Source organism: Cavia porcellus, unplaced genomic scaffold, assembly GCF_034190915.1.
Source record: "Cavia porcellus strain 051 isolate PalLab524CR breed Dunkin Hartley unplaced genomic scaffold, mCavPor4.1 scaffold_27, whole genome shotgun sequence".
In the NCBI taxonomy this organism is placed as follows: domain Eukaryota; kingdom Metazoa; phylum Chordata; class Mammalia; order Rodentia; family Caviidae; genus Cavia; species Cavia porcellus.
In genome coordinates, this window is record NW_026947510.1 from 19,285,114 (window position 1) to 19,304,167 (window position 19,054).

General features: G+C 52.7%; 1 protein-coding gene across 2 annotated transcripts in view; it reads right to left on the reverse strand.

The window, feature by feature from the left end:
- Nucleotides 1-7,330: 7,330 nt before the first annotated feature.
- Nucleotides 7,331-19,054, reverse strand: part of Pparg (peroxisome proliferator activated receptor gamma) — a 144,352-nt gene continuing 132,628 nt past the window's right edge. Inside the window, exons 8-9 of one of the 2 annotated variants that reach the window (XR_010043763.1) lie at nucleotides 8,299-8,388; nucleotides 7,331-7,590 (exon numbers count right to left, since the gene is read on the reverse strand). The gene's annotated coding sequence lies outside the window, so the exon portion shown is untranslated. Of the gene's footprint in view, nucleotides 7,591-8,140; nucleotides 8,389-19,054 lie in introns of both variants that reach the window. The other variant, XR_010043764.1, reaches the window with a different exon arrangement.

The following is a 19,054-nucleotide window of genomic DNA, read 5'->3' on the forward strand; positions in this document are numbered from 1 at the left end:
CTTGGCGTGTGTGCTGGTTCTCCTCCGGCTGGGAGGCAGAGCAGGTTTGTCCTGGCTTCACTACGGGGACGGTTCTCGGTTACTCCTCGTAAGACTCCTTTTGCAAGATGAGAAGCGAAACTACCTGTCCTGTGTCGCATAGTCACGTGGGTGGTGGAGTAAGTGGGGATGCCACCGGCCTGCATTCAAAGACATCTGGGGACCTTGACCTCAGCCTGTGCCGTGTGACCCGGACCTGGGAACCTGCGGTGCAAAAGGCTGTGCTGCAAGGAGCATACAAGGGCGCCTCCTCCCGAGACCCTGCCCAAACCCGGGTGTGGAATCTCAGCTCAGTCCCCACCACCACTCCCACTGGCTGTGTGAGTCATTCGGGAACCCAGAGGACTCCAGAATATTGTGCCTTCCACCTAGAAGAGGATGGCTGAGACTTGAGTGACAGGAAGTGTGACAGCCCCCTAGGCCCTGGTGGACTAGAGCAGCCCTGACAGGGAGGCTACAGGAGCCTTTCCAAGTGGGCAGGAGGCAAAAGGTCACAAGGAGGGCGATAGGGACTGCTGGGTGGGGCCTTCTCCAACCTTCCTTGCCCCTGGGCCTTTGCACGCCCTGTGCCTGTGCTGCTGTCCTTTCTGGTTGTCTTTCAGGTGCCGCCTCAGAGTTCACCCGTGCTGGGCCACCTGCTTGAGTGACTGGCTTCTGCGTTCTGCATTATCTGGCACAGTCTGTGTTGACCCAGTTTCCTGCTGTTTCTCAAGGGTCTGTGAGCTCTTGGGAGAACAAGATCACAGTGTGGCGCTCACGGAGTGCTTAACCCGTGTGGGCCTTCACTGCTGGTCCGGGAAGCACAAGCTTCAGAAAAGCAAAATCCAAGAGTTCTTCCCCCTCTCCCTCTTCTGTCTGTCTGTCTGTCTGTCTGTGTCTCTCACTCTCTCTGACTTCCCTTGTGGGACTGAAGCCAGGGCCTTCACAGTGAGCTAAATCCCCAGCCCCTTTTTTACTTTATTTTGAGATGGTCTTTCTAAATTGCCCAGGCAGGACTCGAATATAGGATCCTCCTGCCTCAGCTTCCAGACTACTGGGGTTACCTGTGTGCTCCCCACATTCAAACAGCCCGTTTCTCATTGCTCCAACGAAGTATGCAGAGCTGGGAAACGTGATAGCGGCTTGTTTAGGTCACCGTGCTGAAGATTCAAGGGCAAAACGTTCACATGGCCTGATCTTCTACATGGTGCATGGGAGGCCCCTTGAGAGACAGAGTGAGCAGTTAAGGGGTTGTACTCTCCTGCTACTGCTCTTGAGAGCCCAGAGGACGCTAGGGTTCCCTTCCGCAGGCAGCGCCCCCTGCTGGCCACCCTCAAAGCACACCCAACCCAGTTGGTGAGAGTGGATGGGCCAGCTGCAGGCAGTGCTGTGCCCAGGCAAGCCAACGTCAGAAGTAAGGGCTGGCTGGGCACCTCTGTTCTGAAATGCTTGGGGCCAGAAATATTTTAGATTTTGGAATCTTTGCAAATACAAGATGAAGTATTTTGGGAATGCCAACCTGGTCTATGCTTGGAATTCATTTCTTTTGCCCACATCTCCTCCATACACACAGCCAGAAATAGTATTTTCAGGCCCTGCATTTTGAGTGTGACCCATCACAGGAGTGCAAGTGTAGAATTTATCTCTGATTTTGGAGCAGTTGTGGCTTTCAGGTTAGACAAGCAGCCCACACTGGGTTTTGCGCTAAAGGGCTTTAACAACACAAGGGTCTCAGAGGTAGTCCATTTGGCTTCCTCATTTATCTGAACTCAGACACTAGCAAGGTAACTGTAAGTCTGAATGGGCTGAGATAGAGCCCGGCTTCCTACTGACTGTCAAGGCATCACCCTGAGCCCTCTCCCCACAGACAGGCCAGAGGAAATGTCAGCAAACGGAAAGTTCTTCCCAAGACTTTCTCTTGTGTCTGCATTGCAAACCTTTGGTTACGATCATTTTTGAATACACAGGAAAACAAGGAAAGTACTCTTATAAATAACCATTTGCACAACCTTTGGTCTTTGGTATCTTGTTTCTTTGACACTCTCCAAGTACACATTTTTATTTCCAAACTGGAGTAGTTACAGTTTTGAGACAGGGACTCACTGTGTTGCCCAAGATGGTCTCAAATTCTTGGACTTTGGGTGAACTCCTGCCTCAGCCTCCTGAGTAGCTGGAGCTATAGGCACAAGCCACACTAAAGTATTTTCAAATACTTTAGTCCCAGGTGTGGTGGCACATGCCTGTAATCCCAGTTTTTGAGAGACTGAGGCAAGAGGATTAACAATTCAAAGAACAGCCTGGGCTACATAATGAATTCAAGGCCAGCCTGCACTAAGACCCTGTCTCAAAACAAGCAAAGCCCGAATAAAGCACTCCAGAAACAAGTGTCACAGAAAATTCCCCGTAGTTCTTTGAGTGTATTTCCAGTAGACGGGCTTAGCTAGTACATATGTGTACAGCGATGTGTGTGGCAGAATCGAATAGTTGATTCTCATTGTTTGAGACAGTCCTCCCCTAAAGTTGCTGAATCAAAAACAAGCAAACACAGCTCTGCTGCTCCCAGAGACAACAGGGGCTGGGTTCCTGGGTATCTCTGATGGAAGCATTTCCATCACCTGATCAATGCAGGGCCTTGTTCTCCAGGTTTCTATTTAAAGCTGTCTTATATAACATCAATTGTTGATTCATTAACGTGGAACTCCTGGCCAACAGCTCAGCAACTGTCACCCGAGGGCAGCTTATTTAACCCCCAACCTTCCTCCAGAGAGGCATAGCCCCTGGGCAGCCCTTATCGCCCAGCGTGGATCCTCAAAAAACAGCTCAGTCACTAGCAAAAGCACCGAGTGGGTGGCCAGGATGGCAGTCCATAAAGTGCACTTGTTTATGTTTGGAATGAGACAAGAAGGGGGCGTGCACTGGGTGACTAGGGTTCTTGGCCAAGCTGGCCTGTGTATGCGAAGGTCTACAACTGTCAGGCACTGGCTCTGAGGTCACATGTAATTTTTTGTGAGGGGATGAATTGCAAATAAAGAATCTGAGAAGAGAAAGTATGGAACCTATTTATCCAGTTACAATACTGAGATCTCTAAAGGGGACACTTGTCCTTCACGCTGTTTGTCTGTGACACGAGACACAGAACCACTGCGTAATATGCAGGATGCTTTAAGAAAAAGTTGTTTGGGTTGGGGATGCGGCTCAGTGGTGGAACTCTTGCCTTGCATGCACAAGGTTCTGAGCTCAATCCCCAGCACCACAAAAAGAAAGGTTTAGCTCAGCAGCATACGCGCCTACCTTGCAAGCAGGCAGTTGTGAGTTCGATCCCCGGTACTGATAAAAAGGAAAAAGACAAAAAAAAAAAAAAAAAAAAAAAAAAAGAAAGAAAGAAAGAAAAGAAAAAGTTGTTTTCCAGGCATGCTGGTGCACTTGTGGAATCCCAGCACGTGGGAGGCTGAGACAGGAGGATCTCAGAGTTCAAGGTTACAGTAAGACCCTATCCAATAAAAAAAAGTTCATTTGAAATCCAGGTTTTCCTGGGTATCCTTTTCCTTTCCTGTTCTTTGCAGTGCTGAGATGAGTGCAGTGCTTCGTCTGTGTCTCTGTATTGGTATGTGTCACCCTACTGTCAGTTTACTGAGTGTTTACCAAGTGTTTACCGGGTGCCAGCGACCGTGCATCCACTGTCCCCTCCCCATAACAGGCTTGTGAGACTGTGTCCTTGCTTCTCCCTGGATGAGCCACCTTGCTTGCCCATAATTTCTTGGGCAATAGTGGAGGCCAGGGAGGGCCTCAATCTGAGGACTCCTAGGCTTGGGTTCCCTGTAATCCATCATGCTGGACTCAGGAGAGGACCTTGCATTCCATGTGGAAATAGAAAAATGACCGACAGCATCAGGAGGGGTGCAGGGCCTGAGGGCTTCCCATCAGCTGAGCCTGGAAGGTGGAGACAGGAAAGGTGGCATGGGCCACTTGTCACCCATTGGCAAAGCTGGGCTCTGAGGTTCTGCAGCGGGGAGGAGCAGGCCAGCCAGGCAGGGCAGGCGGTCAAGCCTGATAAGGCTCCTTAGATGGGCCCAATCTGCAGGAGTTCATTCAGGCTTGGCTTCTGGACTTTACCCCTCAGACAATGGGGAGCCACAGGCTTTTCTGAGCAGGGCTGGGCTGTTGCCCCACTGATTTCCCAAGACAGGCTGAGCCGTGCAGTACCTGAGAGAGGCCACCAGAAGGAGACATTTCAGCAGATTGGACCCAGGCTCCTGGACACTGCTTTTTGGATTGAAAAGGAGGACAGGGTCCCCAGGAAGCACTTAAAGCCAGCATTTTCGAACACAAATAAAGCACAAAGCCTGCGGGACAAAGAGATCAGGGACATCGTCCTGCTCAGCCACTGCAGAGACTTAGGTACTGCCCCAGCTCAGAGGGCGTGCAGGAGAAGGCAGAGTGGGGTCACACTGTCCCATGCACACCAGAGCAGAAGCCCCATCAGCTCCTGGGTCACTGGCATGGAAACTGTGGATCTGAGGAGACATGGACCAGGCTGTGGGGCAAGGAGACACCACATGCTGAGAGGTGGGTCTCCTGAGTCCCCGCGCTGTTCGGGCTCAGAACCCTGTGCAAGGGCTGGGCGCCGTCTCTGGACCCAGCTGTGCTGGGGAGACAGCCCACTCCCTACCGGGGTGCCCACCAAGGGGCCTGGTTCCAAGGATGCTGGCTCCATACAGTCTTCTGGAGAAACTTGGGCAAGTATTCCGAAACAGACACTTAGCAAAGGATTTTTATTTAATCAAATCCTATTTTAAAAAAAAAGGAAAACGACCTGAATGTCCCTGCCTGAAGGATAGACATATAGAACGTGAGGTAGGACAGCCCCACGGGGGAATACTATACGGCAGCTGAAAGGAATGCATTTGGCCATATGGTGGCACATGCCGGGGATCCCAGGTACATAGGAGGCTAAGGCAGGATGATTCCCAAATTGGAGGTCATTCTTGGCAATTACTGAGACCCTGACTCAAAATAAAATAAAAAGATTTGGGGGAGGACCCAGGGAGGTAGCTCAGAGCTCCCTAGATTCAATTCCTCATATGAAAAAAAAGGGATAAAATTTAAAAACTAATGAAGTCAAGGTGCACATGTTGTATGAATCATACAACACCATGTGTGTAGTTTAAAATATGTAAGCGCCTGCCTGGCAAGCATGAGGTCATGAGTTCGATCCCTGGTACATCCCCAAAATAAGAATCAAATAAAATACAAAATACCAGGTATTCGATGTACATATAGCTATGTTAAATTATTTTAAAGACCTCAGAAGTCGGAGCACGTAAACTGTCAGTTCTCTCTGGGACTTTGGTAGTAGATAAGGAGGCCTCAGCATTATATCTCTCCTGCTTTATTTCTTAAATAAACCGGAAGCTGTGTGAATATAGGTGACACTTACATTCTTTTCTCTTGGTGCTGGGGCTGGAATGCAGGGCCTTTGCACGGAGCTGCACTCTGGCCCTCTTTTTGGTTGACATAGGGGCTCACGAAGTCATTAAGTTGCCAGTTGGGTCTCGAACCTGAGATCCTTCTGCCTCAGCCTCCCACAGTGTTAGCATGGCAGCTGTGTGGCACCCACTGGCCTTGGACACCTTTCCATGAGTATTCTTGGTGGCTTTGCCTACTCTCCAAGTGGAAATCAAGGGTGATTCTCACCGAGGTCTTTTCTGTCCCCCGGGCAGGGGTGACCGGCATGTGAAATTGAGCCAACACTCTTCTCTCCTAAACTCCTGTCGCCTACAGGATCGGGAGGCTGCCAGGCATGTCACGCACTGCACAGTGATGCGTGCTCAGTGACAGCTGTGTGTGCCAGCAGCTGCCGGCTGTGCTGTGCTGGGTGTGCATGCGACAGGTACAGGTGCCCCTCGCTGGCACCTGGAAGGCCTCCTTCCCAGCACAGCCACCGTCGCTGAGCCTTATGTCGCTCTGCCTCCCTCGTCCCTCCTCCTTCCTATCTGTCCCTTTATACAAATTGCATGAGGTGCATGTGTCTTTTTGCTTTCTTTTTCTCTTGTTTCTGTTTTTGTCTTTCCACTTGCTGTGCAGTGCAGGCCGGCCTTGGACTCACTGTGTAGCCCAGGCTGACTTGAACTCACAGCAGCCCTCTTGCCTCTGCCTTCAAGTGCTGGGATTGCAGGCATGTACCACCACTCCTGGCAGAGCACCTTACTTTTCTGGACTGATTTTCCCACTCTTCTATCCCTGATTACATCTCTTATAGTAAATGCTTTTATTCTTCCCATTTAAAAGATGAGGAAAGTGACAGAGAAGTTAAGTAGTTTACCCGGGTAACGCAGGCCTAAAATGGCAGAGGTAGATTTAAACCGGTCCTGCAGCCACCAGGCCCTTTGTCAGGACTGACGCTGTGTTGCTGTGCTGTGTTTTAGTGTCTCCTCTCTTATCCTAAAAAGTAGACCAACGGGCTCCCGAGATCCGGCCATGATGGAACTTAGGCAGCTTATTCGCTTGCCTTCTTTGTAAACGCCCATGGCGCGGACCAGGAAGAGAACCAGCGGCTCCAGTGAGCCTACCGGGCTAAGAATTAAGCACCACCCCCATAGCAATTGGGAATAGACGTCTCAGCATCTCTTGCAAGGATGGCTATATGCAATATAGCAAATATGGGGGATTTCCTTCTGTCTTCTGTTTGAAGGCAAAGGTTGTTTTCACTGTTTTGATTTGTTGTTTGTTTTGCTCTATTCAACACTCTGTTTCAATTGGTTTTATACGTTCTGTTTTTGGTTTGATTTCGCTATACCTAATTCACTGGAAATCTATTGTGAAGATAACGAGCTATTCCATAGTACCTATTAGTACCATCCCAGGATCCTACTGTGAAGTTCTGTACCAGTGTCACTGCATTGTCTCGATTGGCTTTGTTCTGTTGTAGTTTTACTACCTTCAAAATAAAATTTTTTTTAAAAAGTAGACCAACGGAACCTTTTGTGTTTTATTTTTCTCTCATCTCTTTGTGGCAGAACCACATGAAGTCTCCTTGGTTCCGAGTTGCTTTTGTCTTGTATGATCCGGTTTCCTGGGAGCTGAAGAAGCTCCATTGGGTCCCAGAAGGAGAGACCTGGCCAGCCTGAAACCAGCTTTCCCTCATCAAATGTCAAAAGGCTTGAATTCCAGGCAAACCAGGAATAATGTCCCAGTCATCAAATTTGAAATCAAACTTCAGTAAGACATGTATTTGCTGCCAGAAAGCAAATAGCTTTTTCTTTTCTTTCTCATTTTTTTTTAGCCCAAACAAAACATCCTCTTATGAAATATGTCTAATTTGCAATATTTACTTTCCCTTTATTTAATAACAGGAAAGGCTTTGCCGGACTTTTGTTGATTTTTGCATTTCTTATTAAAATCCTTAAGGGGGTTTTGGGGGAACTTAATCAGCAAAAAGGAGGAGGAAAAAATCTCATCTGCATTCCACAGGACTCATTAACGGAGGAAGCGGCTGTTTGTCTAGAAGCATTGTCTGGTGGGCAGGCACTCTGTCCCCGGCTCCTTGTGCAACGTCCCTTTCCACACAGCATCCTGAAAGGAAAAGGTCTTCATAACAACTCACTGAGCAATGTAGACAACCTCCCATTTTCGAGGCCCAGAGAGGTAAAGTGACTCGCTAAAGGTCACACAGCTGGATAAGAGCCCAAGGTGACAATGCTGTGAATTTCACTTGTGGTTCCACCAGTGTGACAATTCCTGGCATGAACTCCCTTAAAGTTCTCCCTCTCAGGAGTGTGGTCCCAGAGTGAGACCTCTGTTAGCTTTGGGGCCCTTGCATTTCTGTTTCTGTTCTAATGTAAATACTTATCCGTGTGGGCGTCACGTTGCTACCCAGGCCTGGGCACCCGGGCTTGGGCTAGGGCCCAGGTCACTGCTGCAGCGTGGCATTGCGATGCCACCCTTCCCCGGACACAGAGGTTGCGGGAGCTGGGATCTGTGTGCCAGGCCTGGGAGGCCAGGGAGCCCCTGCCCACTGGGCTTCTGGCCAGCATGAGGCTGTGCGTCAGGGAGAGCTGAGGTCGTCCAGGCCACAAAGGCTCTGCTGGCCTAGCAGGGGGGATGCTGTGGAAGAGACACTCACATGGAAGGCTGTTCTGAGGCTCTGAAAAGCCCACTTAGCAGATGTCGGAGCCAGTGCAGAGGTGTTGGCCAAGTCGGGGGCCCTTCTAGAATGAGGGGACTGGGGACACACAGTCAGTTCAGGGTCACCAGGCAGGAGCCAGGAGTGGTGGTCTGTACCTTGAGTCCCAGCACTTGGGAGGCTGAGGCGGGAGGTTAGCTTGAGTCCAAGAGTTCAAGGCCAGCTTGCATAACACAGGAAGACCCTGTCTGGAGAGAGATGGACATGGAGAGGCGAGGATGGAGGAAAACAAAACCAGCCAAGAACAGTAGGAGCTAAGTGGTGTTCTTGGGAATTCAGGTCCTATCCTGAGGGTGAGGGGACACCAGGTAGGGCTGAAGGGGGTCCAGAAGACCCTGCTGGAGGCCTAGGACAGAAGCAGGAGGAGTCAAGTGTGCTAACCTGCCACCCTGACTCTTCTGCCCCTGCTCCTGGACCCACCTCGGAGCCCCCCCCCAACCCCCAGATGCCCCAACCCCCACTCTGCTCCTGGAACTCGGCTCCGAGGTTGTGATCCGCCTTTGCAGACTGTCTCCAGGACTGCCAGCCTTGAGGCAGTCAGAGCACCGAGAGCTGAGGTGGGGCCGAGCCCTCAGGAGCCTGGAGCCATCGTCCTGACAGGGCCTTCCTGGTGTGGCAGGCCCCCCTCCACAGCCACCTTGTCCCAAGCGGACTCCTAGCTGTGCAGCAGGAGGTGGCACTGGGGCTCAAGCAGAGGAGCCAGGAAGAAGCACAAGGCCAAGGGCAGGGATGCAGATGACAGTGTGGCCGGGTCCCCAAGGGGGAAATGCATGCTAGGGAAAGGAGGGGCAGATACAGAGGCAGGGGAAGCCGGGGACCAGGAGCCCCAGCCCGGATATGCCCCGCCACGCCCTGCCTCGCCCTGATTCCAATCTGACGTTGGGTGGCAGCAGCGCAGCCCAAGGGAGCCATGTGTGCGCGGGGACACAGCGCCGGTCCCCTTGGCAGCCACACGTGCCCTTGTGAATTAGTAGATTAGGAACAGACAACTCACAGAGAAGTAGCAGGATGACTAAGAATCCACCCACGAAAGAGTAAGTGTAAGAGTCCCGTTCATCTTCAGCAGTACTCGGAGAAAGCTACCTTCCAACCAAACCCAGATGGAGTGCAGCCAGCAGCCAAAGAGAAAGCGTTCTCTTTTTAAACGGACCCATGCTGCTAGGAGGTCTCTGAGCAGGGGCGGGGCTCCCGGGCTGCTCTTGGGTAGGAGGTCAGGGCCAGCTGCGGTGGGCCTGTCGGTGTCAGCCTGCAGGTTCTCCACATCCCTCCTTTCTGCGGTGCTGACTTGGAACCCGGGTCCTTGCGCGTGTCAGGCAAGCACCCTCCCCTAAGCTACACCCCAACCCTGCTGCTGCTGGAGTTTCTCCAGCTTCTAGAGAAGGCAAAGGGGGCTCCCCCGGAGGAGCACTGTTCCCCACAGGTGACCCTGCAAGGTGGGGGCAGAGACCCCTCCTCCCTGAACCAGGGGTGGAGAAGAACCAGCTCCTGTCACCTCTTCCTCTAGCCCTGCGACTCTTCCTGACAGCTGCCCACTTGTCCGACTGTGGAGACCAGGTTAGGAGCTCTTGGGAGGCCCAGGAACAGCCTGGGACCCTGCCACCTTGTCTGACTGATGGGGCGTGCACTCCACAGGGTAGTTTTAAAAAGTCTCACTGTGCTGGGGCAGTGGTGCACACCTGCAATGCCAGGACTTAGCAAGACTATCTCAAAAGATAAAAAAGGGCTGGGGACATAGCTTAGTGTACAGCCCTGGTTCAAATCCCATTACTCGCACCCCCCACACACACATCCCACGGATTTAGTTCAACAGTGCTGCCAAGATTGAGAACCAGAAAACTATTAGAAAAATGGAAAATAAGCAACACAGGACAAGGTGGTGCCTTAAGAGCACCATAGGAGGCTCTCAAAAGGCAGCTTCCAGGGCAAGAGCGATCGCCTATCTCTCCCTTTCCCTGGTTCTTCTAAAAAATTGAGATGAAACTTATACATACTGCCAGGATCCTCTGTACACATGTTGTGAAATGGTCAACTCAGGTTAGGAAGGTCACCTGGCATCCCAAACTTCTATCACCCCTAGGTGCCTATCTGTTGGCTGTGATTCATTTACTCGGTGTCAGGGGTCAAACCCTGGACTCACAGGTGCTAGGCAAGTGTTCTACCACCGAGCTGCTCCCAGGCCCTCTGCTAGCAGTTTTATAGTGGATGGCCTTGTCCTTTAGTTCTCCCTATAAAATAAAGACTGTCATGGGATGTGTGTCAAACTCCTATCATCCCAGCATCTGGGAGGCTGAGACAGGAGAACTTAGCAAAAACCTCAAAATTAAAAAGAAAAAAGTAAGAAGGTGCCCAAAGATTAAAACCAAACATCCTCCATGCTGCCACGGTGGAAGGGCTCCCCACCGCAGTAAGGGTCCCCACCGCAGTGACAGCCGTCAGCCAGGCTCAGTCCCCATGGTACTGGCTCCCGAGGCCCTGGACCACCACAGCACGAGACCCAGCTGAAACCGGCAGAGCCGCCACCTGACTTTTCTGGGACCGGGACGCGGGAAGCCTTGTCCTGTGTAAGCAGCAGTTGTGGACCCATGAGTGACCCAGCCCAGGAACCACAGCCCTGCACCCCCACCCAGAACCCATCTCTTCCCTTCTTCAATGTTTACTTTTTATTAGTGCATGTTTGCAGCACGCAGTGATCACATCCCTTGTGCGCCGTGCCTGACACATCTCCACTCCTTTCCTATCCCTCCCCTTCCCTGCGTCTCTCGATCCCTTTCTCATTGGAGGGACTCTATCTCCCTACTTCCCATTATCTTTTGTTTGGCTCTTTATTTGTTCTTTGGGTTTCCCACACACGAGAAGCCATGTGATGGTGAAGCTTGTGCGTCTGATTTATTTCATTCACCACTATAGTCTCAAGCTGCTTCCATTTTCCTACAGAAGACTCAAGATGCCCTTCTTTATGGCTGACTAGCACTCCACCGTGTACGAAGACCACATTTTCTTCGCTCATTCATCTGTGGATGGACAGACAGGCTGCTATAAACACAGGTGTGGCGCATCACTGTATATGCCGTCGTTAACTGTTTTGGGAAGACACCTGGAAGGGCAATCACTGGATTAAATGGAATTTCTAGTTTCAGTTTCTGAGGACTCTCCACACTGATCCCCACAGTGGTTGCACCAGGTTACACTCCCACCAACAGTGTGGATGGAGTCCTTTTCCCTGCAGCCTCGCCAGCATTTGTTATTGGATTTCTTGATGGGGGCCATTCTTTCTGGAGTGAGGTGGAATTTCAGCATTGTTTTAATTTCTCCAGTGGTGAGAGATTCTGGACATTTTCTCATGTATTTATTGGCTGTTTGTACTTCTTCTGGGAAGCGTCCATTCATTTCATTTGCCCACTTTTCCTCAGGTCTTTTATTCTGAGGCATCTAATCTTTGAGTTCTTCACATAGTCTAGATAGCAGTCCCCTGCTGGGGACAGCCTCGGTGTCTTTTCCCACGCTGCAGGTAGTCTCTTCACTTTGTTGGTGATTCGCTTTGCTGTCAGAAGCTTTTTAATTTGGTATGATCCCATTTGTTCATCCTTGGGGCTTCTCGGGCTGAGGACTGACCAGCTCCTTGTACGTTCAGAGTGGGCCCTTCCTCTAACAGCCCCAGGCCCTGCACCTCCTCCCTGAGAGGCTGGGACTATGGCTGCTCACTCCTGGGAGCAGATCGCCGGCTTCCTAAGCACTTGGGCACTGTTACATTTGGCCACTGTGTGGGGGACACAGGTAATGCTGAGCTGACCCCTGCCCTTCCATAGGCAGGGACGCCTCGGTGGGGGGGGGGGCGGAATCTGGCAGGGATCTGCTCCTTCCCTTCAGTCCAAGAGGCCGGCTCCTCCTCTGCCCTCCAGGGGCCAGCCAGGTGCCATGCTGTGTGAACAGGGCTGGGTCTTACCTATCACAGTCTGAGGAAGGACCACAGGGGTGCTGGGTGGGGACTTTCTTAGTCTGGCTCGCCAGGAAGGAGTCCAGTTCAGGCCCAGTGGAGTTCGGAGGAGAAAGGAATTTGTAAATCTGATTTACCAATCCCCACTCAATCCTTGTAATTCCCACTTTAAATGAATGACACCATCCTGTGACCTGGATGATAGGGCCACCCAGGATGTATTCGAGGATCAGGGTGGCAGAGTGCTGGGGACAGTCCTATTGGTGACACCCACTGATGACGAGCGATGCTCACGAATGTCAGGGCTCCAGTGCCCCACACTTAGAGCCGTGGGGACATGACCTCCTGGCACACAGCCTGCTCATCTATGATGCAGGTGACACAAAGTGTCCCCGGAACCCTGGCTGCAATGGGTATGCCCTAAGGCCAGCAACCATGACCCTGGTCCTTGGCAAGGACAAGCTTTTTTTTGGGACCAATGACAAGAAGTTTAACAATGAGTTTACCTAACAAGGTGACTGACACCTCACTTGTTCGCTTGAGGGCAGCCCAACAGGAAGTGGAGGAAGAATGCATAGGGGAGTCCGGGGTCCCCATGCCCAGCAACTGTGGGATTTCTTGTTTTCTGTTTTGTTTTGTTTTGTTTTGTACTGGGGATCGAACTCACCATTCAGTTTTTGATGGTGCTGGGGATCAAATCTGGGGCCTCACAGTGCCAGGCCAGCGCTCACCCTTGTCCACACCTCATGTACTGTTGGTCCCCACTAAAACCAAGCCCTTGCCAAGACGTCAGCCCACTTGTCAGGAGGATGTCAGTCCTCCGAGTTCAATGGGCAGAAGCCCCATCTTCCCACCACCCTCACTCCCATCAGTGTTCATCTCTCCAGAATCCCCACTCTGCCGGAGGGGAGGCCTTGTCTGCCTCCGCCCCTTCCCACTGGGCGTGGTCCATACCTGCTGCACCCCATCCAGCTGGAGCCCAGGGGCACAGCCCCACCCCCACCCTTGTGGGGTGGTGTTGACCTCACCTCGTGGCAGGAGCAGATGGCACTTTAGCCACCCTTGTCAAGTAGGTCTGGGCCCCTGGGTGACAAGAGGGCGCTTGGGGCAGAGGGATTGTGTTAGACTCCATATCCTGAGGGCTAGCTGAGGGAAACAGCGCTCACCTTTGTCACCAGTGTCCCCACCTGCATGCAAGTGTGACACAGCAGGCTGGGCGGGTGTAGAGCAGCAGACCCATAGGGCCCCCACAGCCTGAGACACTTGGTCACGTACTCCTCATGGCGCTGCCAGGGTCTCTGCCCTGCAGGCTTCAGCAACTGGTGACCATGGGAACCAGGCTCACTCTGGAGCATTACTGGTGATCTCCTTTTCTCTCTTAAAAATTTTTCTTCAGGCATGTACTACCATGCCTGATTTATGTTTTGTTTCGAGACAGGATCTCAGCTGTGTAATTTCCTGCCTCGGCCTTCCAAGTACTGGAAGTACGGCAGGTGGCACCACACTTGGGCCCGTCACTATTTCTTTATTCATTTATTACCCGCACTGACCTGTACTTCACAGACCAATGGCGGCTTTCAGTACTTTCAGGATTTTCTCTTGTTTTTGAGACAGAGTCTCACATTACACAGTTTGGGATGGCTTTGAACACAGCCCAAACTTGCCTTGAACTTGCAGGCTCCCTCCTGTTCATCCTGCTGAGCCCTGAATTTACAGGCACACACCACCGTGCCTGACTAGGGCGTCGCCAGAGCTTTCAGCCCTCACTGCCATCAACCACAGAGCATTTTCAGCAGCCGCAGAGCCCACCCCGATGGACTCTTTCCTCTGGCCTCAGGTAACCTTGATCTGCCCTCTGCCTCTGGATTTGCCCGTTTCAGACATTTCCTATCACTGGGTGCTGCAGCATATGACCTTGTGACCACGGCTCTGCCTCAGCACGCTTGGGGGCTTCCCCCACGTGGCACGTGGCACGTGGCACGTGGCACGTGGCATGGCGTCACCTCTTCCATGGCTGATGAATACTGCAGTGCGTGGCCAGATCCCACTCCTCTTTGCGCTCACTTGTCAGGGGCTGGACTGGTGATCTGCACTTTCTAGGCGACAGCAGATAATGGGACTTGGACGCTCATGCACCAGCCTCTGCGTGGATGGACGTGCATTTCCCCTTCCTCTTTACAGTTTCTCGGAGGGCAGGCCACACTGGCATGGGTCTCATGTCACTGTGCTCACGGACATCACTGGGGTCTGACGGCTCCGCTGGCTGGTCCTTGTCCCTCGTCCACCTGTTGCCCTCTGAGCTGCTGAATCTCCAGTGACCTCTGCATCCCACACAGACGAAGAGCAGCCAGGGCCAACCTGATGGTCTGTGTCTGCCGAGCCAGGAGCAGAGGAGGACAGAGGTGACAGTGACTCTGGGACCAGAAAGGTGAGACCTCTGTGTCCTGAGCCACTGGTCTTCAACTCCCTCTCATTGGCCTCCCCTGGCTCCTAGGGACCGGGCAGTCTTCCCAGCAGACTGCCCAGCAGAGCCTGGGTCCGGCAGCCTGGGGTCCATGTCCTCCTCTGCGACCTGCTCGCTGCCCAGCTGTGCCTGATCCAGGCTGTGGGGTGGCTCTGCTGCCGCCCCACAGCTCCCCCTGCTCCCCTCCTATGCTAAATAGAGAGATCATTTAGGAGGTAGCTCCTTGGCTTACAAAACAGCTTCCTGGAAGGAATTCAACCCTTATGCATTAAAACCTCTTAAAATGAGTCCAGGGATATAGCTCAGTGGCACAGTGCCTGCCTGCAAGAGCAAGATCTTGAGTTCGATTTCTGATATAAGAAAATAAAAAACCGTCTTAAGACCTTAAAATGCTGGAATGCTTGGACTGTCAGGCAGACAAATGAGTTACTGAAACCACAGGAAAGGCTGGCGCACTGAGGACACCTGGAAAATATGACACTGTCACAAAGTCTCACACAGAGATGCTGCAAACAGCTAGCACTTGGGGAGGGAATGTTCTAAAGGCAGTGAGGATATTCTGTGTTTGTTTGTTTGAGACAGGGTCTCACTACGTAGCCCACGCCGGCCTCTATTATGTGGCAATCCTCCTGCCTCAGCCTCCTGAGTGTTGGCATTGTAGTCTTGTGCCACTTCGTCTGGCTAAAGATATTTTATTTATTTATTTATTTATTTATTTATTTATTTATTTTATGGTACTGGGAATCAAACTCAGGACCTTGTGTTTTCCAGGAAGGCACTGTGCCCACTGATTTATATCTGTGGACCTAAAGGTATTTATAAAATGGCATAGTGCTTGCCTAGAATATGAAAAGCTCAGACTTCTATCCCCAGCAACGAACAAAAAGATGTGTGGAAAAACGGTCTGAAACTGCCTGAAGACAAAGCTCCAGACAGAAGTCCTTGGCCCTAGGACACCATGGTCTCCTCGGGTCCTCCAAGACCAGTGCCTGTTGTGCCACACAAACCTGGGGCAGACATCTGGAGAGTGCCAGTCAGAAAGGTAAGCAGGAGGCACCAAGCCGTGACACCACAGCAGCTGCAGGAAATGCAAGGTTGACAGAAATGGTGACAAGAGGCCTGTGGGCACAGCTGAGGAGCTGGGCTGAGCCGAAAGCAAGGCATGGAGGGCAGGGCTGGGTGCCACAGTGGGAGGTTGGAGACAGGCACCTAGGAATGGGTGCTAGCTGGCGGCACTTCCTGGGGACACTGGAGTCTGCTTCGAAGAGTGGTTCTTGCCTGACCCTACAACCAGTGATCCGCGCCCCGCCTGTGACCATGAGTGCCGGGCTCTGTATGGATGCCCTGTCCTTGCCCTGAGTCCCCATAGCTACAGGTGACCTGGAGGTGGGTCCCCGATGATGCAGGGATGCAGACCCACCTCTGAGGAGGCCTGGGGCCCCAGGAGCTCCAGGACAGAGCTGCTGAGACCAGATGTGGACCTCCGCACTCAGGCCAGGACTTGCTCTTCTTTCTTTAAAGAAATCATTTTTCTCTTTTTGACAAATGGTGCAACCTGGCAGCTGAGGAAGTCACCCCTCCTCTCTGTGGCACCCACTTCCTCTTGGTGGGATGGGAAGCCTGCTGTCTCCTACAGCCAGGTCCCCAAGTCTGTGTAGCAGAGGAGTCCACGTGAGTCAGGCCATCCCAGTTTCCTGTGAGAACTTGATTTCCCTGTACTGTCTGGACCTATGTCTGAGCTCATACACCTATTGCCCCACCACGCCCACCACACAGACACCCAGGTGAGGTACGGGGCTCCAGGTGGCAGGCCAGGGTTGTCCCTAACCCTGTGGTTGCGGAGAGGATGGGGACCACCTTCTTAGCCTGGTCTCCAGCCTGTGGAGTGCTGGCTCTCTACACAGTTCAGGCTAGCCTTGAACTCTCAGTGATTCTCCAGCCTCAACCTCCCAAGGGCTGGGACCACAGGCTTGTGTACCATGCCTGGAAAAGCAAGATCTTTGGAGATAGCTGGTCCTGAGTTCAAATCCTGATGCTGCCTCTAGTGAGCCAGGCTTGAGCATGGCCAGAGGCAGGTGGATAGTGGCCGCCATAGCCCCCAAGTTCTCATTAATACAACTTGGAGTCAGGTTTTGCAAAGGAAATGCTTTGTGGCAATGCGTCTCTCGGTTGGCCTGCACCACCATCAGAGTCCCTCGTCCTCCGATTGTCCCTCAGGGGCCTTTCAGTCAGCCCCCTGGGCTGCTCGACAGAGAGGACATTGCCCTGGTGCTGAGAGATGACCGACTACTCTAAGAGCTCAGCCAGAAGTTTTCAAAGAGGAAGAAAGAAGTTAGAGCTGGGTGTGGTAGCGCACACCTGTCATCCCAGTGCTCAGGAGGCTGAGGCAGGAGAATGACCAGGAGCTAGAGGCCAGCCTGGTCTACACAGCAAGTCCCTGTCTCAAAACCCAAAAAAGGAAGAATAAACATGCCCACCCCAGTCTTCCTGGCTTCCCAACGGCAGCTTCTCCCGCACTCCCAGCCTGCATCCTGTGGACTCAGGCTGGGCCCACGCATACCCTACATCATCCCCACATCCTTTCAAACGCCAGCTTGTCTTCTGCTGCTGTGGAACATTCTGGTGGCAGAGAACATTGGCTCTTCATCCTGTCAGCTCAGACTTGGCCTTTGTTTTTACCAGCCTGAAGGTTGGTCACTGTGCGTGCAGTGTGACTGACAGGGGTTCCTCAGCAAGAGCACAGTGCCCACCTCTGGCAGCCAAGTCTAGGGTGGGTCCTTCCTACACTCACTTACTCAACAAATGCTGGGAGTGTAGAGGAGAGACTCCACCCGCAGGCATCCTTCTAGATGTGCAGGGGCAGAGGTGAAATGAGTGGAGCTCCCACTCCAGGAGGTCAGAGAACAACGCAGAGGGTGGCCCGGGTGGGCCCTGCTCCATAAAGCATTGTTCCCAGCTCCACAAGGGGTAATGTATGGACCCTGAAACCTGCCCACTGGACTGGCTACTTCATGGAAACATTGGAGCTCTAGCGGTGCCACCTCTCCAGGTTTTAGGGTTCCTTCTCCACTGAGCCTCCCTGCTTAGGACTGAGAAAAGCAAAAATGAGCCAGGTGCTGCAACAAATGCCCTTCATGCCAGTTACTCAGGAGGCTGAGACAGGAAAACCACATGTTCAAGCCTAACCTGGACAACTTAGTGACTTAGCAAAATTCTACCTCAAAATACAAAATAAAAAGGACTAGGGATATACCTCTGTGCAAAGGCCCTGAGTTTCATCCCCAGACCCACAAAAGAAGAAGGAGAAAGAGAAAAGTAAAACCACAGAGCTGAGGTGTGGGTTGACTGGCATGTGCAAGGCCCTGGGTTCAATCCCAGGACCCCTCAGTACAAAAACCAAGCAGCAGAGACACAGTCTCAATCAGTGATCCTGCAGATAAAGAAACCGAGTCCTACAAGGATGAGGGGAACTGCCAGACGTGGTGGTGATTCCTGACTTGGCAGCGTGAGTTCACATCGTGGCTCCTCTGTGGCCAGGGCCTGTGGCTTAACCTCACAGGCCTCAGTTTCCCTGTGGCCTGATGTGAGGATCCCCGAGGACCACAGGTTGGGGCCCAAGTCAGGGCGCAATGTGTGAAGCAGCACATGGGCTCTTTGCCACATCTCCGTCCCCCCACTCTCTGCTCCGTGTGCCCTCAGAAACTTGGAAGTGGGAAGCAGTGACTCAACAGCCACCAGCAGGCAATAGGGACAGTCAGCTCTGGAAGAGGGCGGCGATGGAGCAACTGGCCTTGCTCAAGAAGGCTGTGCCGCGTCCCTCCTGCCACTGGGTTGCCAACTGGCCTGCCGCACAGGGTTTCCTCAGTGTCCCTGGGGGTCGCCTGGCTCCACAGGACCGGGCAGGGTGGGGACGCCTGTGATGAAGCCACCTGCTGTGCCCTGACCACCGAGAACGTAAGCACCTACTGTGTGCCGGCCCTGCAGAGCTCAGCAGTGACTGAGACCAAGACCCTGCTGTGGAGGGGCCATTGCGAGTCTCCAGGCAGCGGGTGGTGACTTGGGGCACGGATTGAACCCCCAGACAGCAACTTAGAGAGGACGCAGAACCTGGGGCTCAGGGCTTAGAGCGATGTCCTAACCCCTCGCCAGGCCCCAGGGCAGGGCAGCACCTCCTGCCCCTGGGACCAGAGCCAGCTTCCTCCCTGTCCTTCCACAGCGAGGCCATGAGTAGGTGGGGACAATGAAGAGGCCACTCTCACTTCAGTCAGCCAAAACTCCCACCTGTGGGACACCCTGCCTCCTGCCACCTGTCACATGCAGCCTCAGATGCAGAGATGCTGCCAGCCTGGCCTCCCAGCTATCCCCAGAGCCATTGGTGCAGAGTTTCAGCGATGCTTGGGCTGAGGTGCGCTGGGGGTCCAGTGCTGTAGGGGTGAATGGTCTGGGTTGTGATTCC